We start from the raw sequence: 7906 nt of genomic DNA, 5'->3' as shown, positions 1-7906 counted from the left end.
CATAATTTGTGTTGCTATGGTAGATATATTTTTCATTATTTTACATACAGTCTGTTTCTTTGTATTTATTTATTTAGTTAGTTAGTTTTTAAAAAGATGACCGGTAAGGGAATCTTATCCCTTGACTTGGTGTTGTCAGCACCACGCTCACCCAAGTGAGCTAACCAGCCATCTTTATATAGGTATCCGAACCCATGGACTTGGTGTTATTACCACCGCACCCTCCCCAGTGAGCCACGGGCCGGCCCTGTTTCTTTGTATTTAAAGTGTAGCTCTCTGGACAACATATTGTTGGGTCTTACTTTTCTATAAAATCTGACATTCTTTGCCTTAAGTAAAATATGTAATGCAATTCCATTTAAACTAATTATTGATATTGTTTAATTTGAGTGTGCCACTTTGCAGTTTCCTATTTATTTGCCTCATCTGCCTTTTAATCCTCTGCTTTTTATTTTCTAACTTTTTAGCAATTAATTCATTTTAAAAAAACATTTTAGTTTTGTCCGTCTATTGGCTTTTAAAGTAATTTATTTTTAATTTTGGTAAAATGCATATAGCATAAAATTTACTATTTGAATCATTTCTTAACTTTTACATAGTGTTAAGTATATTGACACTGTTGTGCAGGAGATATCCACAAGATTTTTATCTTGGAAAACTATAATGCTATATAAATTAAATGACCATTCTCAATTTTCCCCTTCTCCTAGCCTCTGGCAACCACCATTCTACTTTGTGTTTCTGTAACTTTGACTCTTCTCGGTGGGACCATACAATACTTGTCATTTTGTGACTGTCTTATTTCACTTTGCATAATGTCCTCAAGGTTCCATGTTATAGCATATGTCCAGATTTCCTTTCTTCTTAAGATTGGCTATTATATCTTTTTATTTATATACCACATTTTATTTATCCATTCATTTATGGCTGGACATTTGGGTTGCTTTCACCTCTTAAATCTGTGAGTAATGCTACTATGAACACAGGTGTGGAAATATCTTTTAGAGATTCTGGTATTATTTTGGATATATACACAAAACTTGGATTTATGAATCCTATCATAATTCTATTTTTAATTTTTTGAGAAGCCGCCATACTATTTCTTTTAAAATAGGGGCTGAACCACTTTACATTCTCACAAAAGCGTACAGTTTCCAATTTTGCCAATAATTATTTTCTATTCAGTGTGAAATTATATTTCCTTGTGGTTTTGCATTTCTGCCATGAGCTTGTTAGACATTGGTATATCAATTTTGTAGAAATGTCTGTTAAAGGCCTTTGTTTATTTTTTAATCTAATTATAAATGTCTGTTAAAGGCCTTTGTGGTATATCAATTTTGTAGAAATGTCTGTTAAAGGCCTTTGTTTATTTTTTAATCTAATTATTCATTTTGTTATTTGGTTGTAGGTGTTTTTTAAATGTATTCTTCATGTTAGTTTCTTACAGATGATTTTCTCTCTTTTCTCTTTTTTGAGTTGCTAATGTAAATAGTATTGTGTCTTTTGTCTTAAATTTTACTTAGTCATTGCTAGGGTAAAGAAAAGTGGTTAATTTCTGTATTAATGTTGTATCCTGCAGTCTTGTCCTAATCAGTTATTAATTCCCAGAGGTTTTCATTTACTTGCTAGGATATTTTACACTGAAAATCATATCATCTGCAACTAAAGACAATTTTATTTATTTATTTCCCAATCTGTAAATCTTTTATTTTCTTTTGTTGTGTTATGGCTACCCAGTACTTTTAGTGCAATATTGGGGGAGTGATGAGAGGGTACATTCTTGCTTTGTTCCTGATTATCTGGGAAAGCTTTTAGTTTCTCACCATTAAGGATGATGTTAGCTGCAGTTTTCCTGTAGATAATCTGTATCAAGTTGTGATGTTCCCCTCTATTCCTAGGTCACTGAGAATTTTTAAGATGAATGGATGCTGCATTTTTTCAAATGATTTTTCTGCATCTATTGATGTGATAATGTGATTTTTTGTTTGTTCTAGTGTTTTCATTTTATCAATTACATCAATTGATGTTATACGTTGAACCACCCTTGCCCACCTGGATAAATACCACATGGTGCATAATTCTCTTTGACATTGTTGGATTAGGTTTGCTAATATTTTATTGAGCTTATTTGCATGTGTACTAGGGTTCTTCAGAGATACTGAATCAATAGAATATATTATAATTATATGAGAGGGATTTATTAAGGGAATTAGTTTATGTGGCTATGAAGAAAAGTCCCACAATAGGCTGTCTATAAAGTAGATGTTGGTAGCGTGACTCAGCCAAGTCCAAAGGCCTCAAAATCAGGGAAGCTGTTGGTGTCCTTGGTGTAAATTCTACAACCTCAAAACTGAAGAGTCTCGAGCTCTGATGTCCATGGACAGGAGAGAAGAGTGTATCCCAGCTCCAGCAGAAAGAGCGAGCTCCACCTCTTTCCTCTGTCTTTTGTTCTCTCTGGACCCCCAGTGGATTGGATGATTCCCACCCACACTGAGGGTGGGCCTTTCCCACCCAGGCCACTCAGACTCTCACCACAGGACCTGTAGTGATGTCTGGTCTTTCATTTCTCATATTAGTAATTTCTGTCTTGTGTTGATTACCTTTTGTTTAGCCTGATTATAGACTTATCAATTGTATTGATCTTTTTAAAGAATCACCTTTTAAGATGCTTATTTTTTCTCCAGATTATTTTTCAATTTTATTTCTCTTCTAGTTTTTATTTCTTTTCTTCTATATCCTTTCAATTTAATTAGGTCTTTTATATTCCCCTAGTTTCCAAAGGTAGGAACCTAGATTATTGATTTTAGATGTGTGTGTATGGTTTTTTTTTATGTATGCATTCAGTGCCATAACATTTTTTGAGAACACTCTTATTTCTGTATCCTACAAATTTTGGTAAGAGTCATTTTCACTTTTTTTTTTTTTTCCCCTGGTGGCTCACCAGTACAAAAATAGAAATCCTTGACCTTGGTGTTACAAGGCTGTGCTCTAAAGAAGTGAGCTCCATTTTCACATTTATTTACTTAAAATATTTTTAATTTTTCTTGAGTATTTTTTTAAACTGATGAATTACTTAGAGTGTATTGCTTAATCCCACTCTATTTGGGGATCTTCTAGTTATTGCTTTGTTGCTGATTTATAGCTTAATTACTTTGTGGTCTGTGAGCACATATTGTATGATTTCTATTATCCTAATTTTGCTAAAGTGTGCTTTAATGCTCTGAAGATGGTCTTAGTGATTCTAATGTGAGTTTGGGAAGAATATCTATTCTGTTGTTGGAAGAAGTAGTCTGTAGATATCCATTCTATCCAGAACATGTTATTGAGTTTAACTATGTCTTTATGGTTTTCTGCCTATTGATGGAGGGTGTTGAAATCTCCAGTTTTGATGGTGGATTCTTCTATTTCTCCTTGAAGTTCTATTAGGTTTGGTATCACATAGTTTGATGATCTGTTTTGAGGCAAATACATATTAAGAATTATCTTCTGGGAGAATTAATTCATATATTATGATGTAATGCCACATTTTCTTCTCCTCTATCTTATGTTTAAAGATAAAGTGTTTCTGCAGATTATGTACCTTTTTTTTTTTTACTTTCAACATGTTAGGTTCATTCACTCTGATGTCTTCAGATAACATAGAAATTTTGATACTTCTGAAATCTTTACCATCAGTTTAACTTTATCTCTTGATGCTGGAATCATATATCCAGTTGCCACTTGGACATTTCCACAGATATTTCAAGTATTATATATCCAAGTCTGTTTCACTTTTTCCCGTTATATTTTTATCCCATTTTTCAAACTTTTCTTTACAGGGCCAGGACCCAACTAGGTGTGACTATGTAGATAGCCTGAGAGTAAAACTCTTCTTTTTAATTTCTCAGAGCAAATTACTACCATGTTCTTTTTCTGCTTTTTCTTTCACTTTTTCTTTTTTATAGTGTTGTCTCTATGTTGTAATGTAGTTGGTTTCTGTCATGCTGTTTTCTTCCCCTCTGACTCTCCCTAAAAGCCTTTTTCATTCTCCATGTGTAGTGCATGACTATTAAAATGCAAATAAAGTATCTACTTTCAGGACCACATTATTTGCTCCCTGTGGTTTAGAAAGTTGCAGTGTACATCCTCATGCAGACACAAGCAGTCCACTGGCACATAGGAAAGAAATTTTGAAATGCCTTTTTTATGTACTTTTAATTCATAAGTAATTAAAAAACAATAACTACATAAAATGTTTTACTGTTTGAAATACATCATATTTAAGTGCAGAATCATTCTATTGTGTATTATCATTCACTCAGACATGGTGCTGTGTGTAGTTCCATTAATGTGGGGTGTGTTCATATTTTTGTGACTGGTCTGTTGCTGTTTCCTCATATTCATGAGACCATGCACTTCAAATGGAAGAGTTTAACTTTTTGGCATTTCTGTTAAGTGTAAACTGAATACAAAATAAAACTATATTTTCTATTTTTTCTTACCCCAGTCCATACTGTAGTTGAGTTTAAATTTGTTCATCTAGCAGAGTATTTCAGGAATGTATTTATGTGTATGTCTTCATGCCTGTTTATACTCTCCATGAAAAAGAAAAAAATTATTCACATTTTTATCACTAACAACAGGTATATTTCTTAAGGTATAAAACTAAGTTTTGTAATATTATTTTTAGTAATAACATTACAGTATCAGGATATTTGTCATTTGATTTTTTCTTCCATTCTATGGAGTACCCCCCCCCCCCATCTTACAGAAGACAGATATGACACATGCACACACATATGTGTCAACTCCCATATTTCTGTTTTGTGACCCCGTGATGTTGACTCGAGTTGGAAACAATGTATCATTACAGGAGTTGGTGTCATTTGAGCATGTGGCTGTGGACTTCACCTGGGAGGAGTGGCAGGACCTGAATGATGCTCAATACAGGGATGTGATGCTGGAGACCTACAGCAACCTGGAGTCACTGAGTAAAACTCCCCAGTAACTTTCAGGTGAACCAGTTTCTTTTTTGTTCATAAATATAGGAACCATTTATAGGGATTCATACTATTTTGGTAAGACTACATTTCATGAAAATGTGCCATCTCTCTTTATCATGAGGTTCAAATTGGCCTCTTTATTGCGCAACTTCAGAAGCTGAGCTCTTGCTGTTCTTCCGAGGATCAGATATAGCAGCTTTCAAAAGTCCTACATTTCTTCCCATTAACAGAACACTACATTAACAAAGCTGAGGTGATTGTCAAGTTAGAAGAAGGAGCAGAGCCATGGACAATGGAAGAATGCCCAAACAAGATCATGCAAGGTTTGTCAGAACATATTGGGCAGAGGCAAATAGTAAAGCCCATTAGATGTTGGCAGTGTTCAGCTGCTTCCAGCAGTTTTCCCCCCAAGTCCCAGACCTGAAGATGGCACATCTTCAAGACCATATTACATAATCATCAAGGTTTGGTGACCCATGGACATCCCAATATTTTATTTTCCTGAATCTGTTTTACATGTACCCAAAATCTAATTCCTACATTTGTCTTCTTTGACATTTATTTTTCCTATTTGCTTTCTCAACGTTTTCAGGTGCACTTGTGTCCTCAATTCTTGTGTACATTTTTTCATACTGTATCTGTTTTCTGTTGCTTGTAACAGAATGCCCGCAAATGGGTAATTGATGAAGAAATATATCTTTTTCTTACAAGTCTGTTCTGCAGGGTCAGCATTCTAAGTTCAAGGGGCTGCAGCTGGTTAGGTTCATTGTTCTGGTGGGGACTCTTCACAGAGTCACAAAGTAGTACAGTACCTAGGAAGTCCATAAGAAAATAGGAAAAGAGGTACAGCAGTGAGCCTTGTACCACCACATCAAAAATCCTGAAACTGAGGAGAACCCTGCATGAGAAAGGGGAAAGGGGTGGTCCTTGACATTGAAGGAAAACCAGGAGAGTCTTAGTGCCAAGGCCAAGTGAACTAAAGGTTTCATGTTGAGGGCATAAGATTGTTCTTTGGGAGTGGAGTTAAAAGTTAGCATTTTTCTGTTTTCTTTGTGTAAGTCATTCAACAAAAATGAGAAATGTTCAGGAGACTATTTTTAGTAGAATAGAAGACCACCAAAGCTTCACTGCACAAAAAAAGCTTTCACAAGAAATGAACTATCATGTGGTGGTCTGTGGACCAGAAATTGGGAATAGAATACAAGTTCATTTGAGAAGGAGTCCAAAGAACATTTTTCAAAGATGGTGGGAACAGCCTTGGATGCAGAACCATATATTTTAGAACAGAAGTAGGGTGTCTAGGGTGGAGATCTGAAGTTTCCTTTATTGTAATGGTTTATGAGAAGAAGATGATATCATGTTAGAAAACTTGGAGGAAGCTATCTTTATCTAGGTTGGAGAAAAGTATATTATTTGAAAAATTTCCACATTCCTGTAGCCATTTTCTAAGGAAGAAGTGTAAAGCATATAAACGTAAATGCAAAATCCTTATCCTAAGCCATATTCCTGCATATGTGGTAAAAAATTGGCTCACTTCTGTACCTGAAAATACCTGATGAAGGAAAGCCTAGCCACCTTCATAGTGAAATAGTGAGAACAATAGCAGGAGATACCCACTGTTATAAAAATAAAAGAGAATGATGTAAAGAAATGAACGTTACTTAGTTGAAAACTACAGGGCACAGGGGAGAATTCTTAACAAATATTTACTCATAAATTCAACCTTAAAAATGAACAAAGAAGGAAAGAAAAGCATGGTATAACATTAGAAAATATATTAGTACAATATTACACTGTCAGTAAGAAGAAATTCCATAAACTCATGAAACCAATATATATTATTGATTGTATTATAAAATCTTTTGTTACTATGATTAGAGGGCACTTCTGTACCTTTACTTGAACAATCAATGACATATGCTTATGTGTTGCTCATAGATAGTGATTTTTTCTCATTTGAGATGTCCAGATAGAAGATGACCTAGTGGAGAGGAACCAAGAAATTCATGCTGGATGCTTGCAGCAAATTGTAATCACCAAGGGCAACACGTCAGCTGAAGAGAGAGTTGTGTTAGGAAAATCATTTTATTTGAATTCTTTTCATGTTTGAAATCTGATTGTAAATAATGGATACTCTTCAGGAAAGGGACATGAGGAATTTTATATATGTCAGAATGCACTTCTTCCTAGAGAGCCTGATGAGATGCCTGCTGGAGAGAAACCTGATGACTATCATATAACTGGAAAATTTCCCAGACATCTTGAACACCTTAGTCAGCATCCGAATATTCAAACTGAGAATACAGTTTGAAAAGCTGCTGCCTTTAGAATACCGTGGAAAAGCAAAATCCTCCAACACAGAGTCAATAATACTTACACATAAAAATACTCATATCAATGATACCACCTAAGTGTAATGAATATGAGAAAGGTTGTGGTAAGTCAGCTGTCATTGACCAAGAAATATCTCAGGTGGAAAAGAAAACTATTCAATGTGATGTATGTGGGGAAATGTTCTATAAAAAATCTGAACTCATTAAACATCAGATTATGCACACAGGAGAGAAACACTGTAAATACACTGAATGTGAGAACTCTTTTATTAAGAAATTATACATTACATCAAATCAGAGAATACCTACACAGGAGAAGATTTATGGTTGTAATGAACATGAGAAAATTTTTTCTCAGAATTCACACTTAGAATGCATCAGAGAATTCACACAGGAGAAAAGTACTATGGAAGTATTAATTGTGGGGAGAACATTTGTGACAATTCACTCCTCAGCCATCCTGAGAAAATTCACATAGATGCAATGCCATATATAAGTAATGAATGTAGAAAATTTTTCTACCATGAGTCTGTCCTCACTCTATATCAGAGAATTCACACAAGTGAGAAACCATGTAAAGAATATAAAAAA

The 7906-nt window shown here is 34.5% G+C and overlaps 1 long non-coding RNA gene across 1 annotated transcript in view; it reads left to right on the top strand.

Moving 5' to 3' along the window:
• The window catches only part of LOC103608534, a 22654-nt gene that overhangs the window by 7966 nt on the left and 6782 nt on the right, over nt 1-7906 (top strand). Inside the window, exons 2-3 of the long non-coding RNA XR_552071.1 lie at nt 4853-4994; nt 5213-5305. This is a non-coding gene — a long non-coding RNA (uncharacterized LOC103608534). The remainder of the gene's footprint in view (nt 1-4852; nt 4995-5212; nt 5306-7906) is intronic.

Source organism: Galeopterus variegatus, unplaced genomic scaffold, assembly GCF_000696425.1.
Source record: "Galeopterus variegatus unplaced genomic scaffold, G_variegatus-3.0.2 Scaffold8533, whole genome shotgun sequence".
NCBI classification, from domain to species: domain Eukaryota; kingdom Metazoa; phylum Chordata; class Mammalia; order Dermoptera; family Cynocephalidae; genus Galeopterus; species Galeopterus variegatus.
This window is presented reverse-complemented; position numbering and strand designations above follow the sequence as displayed.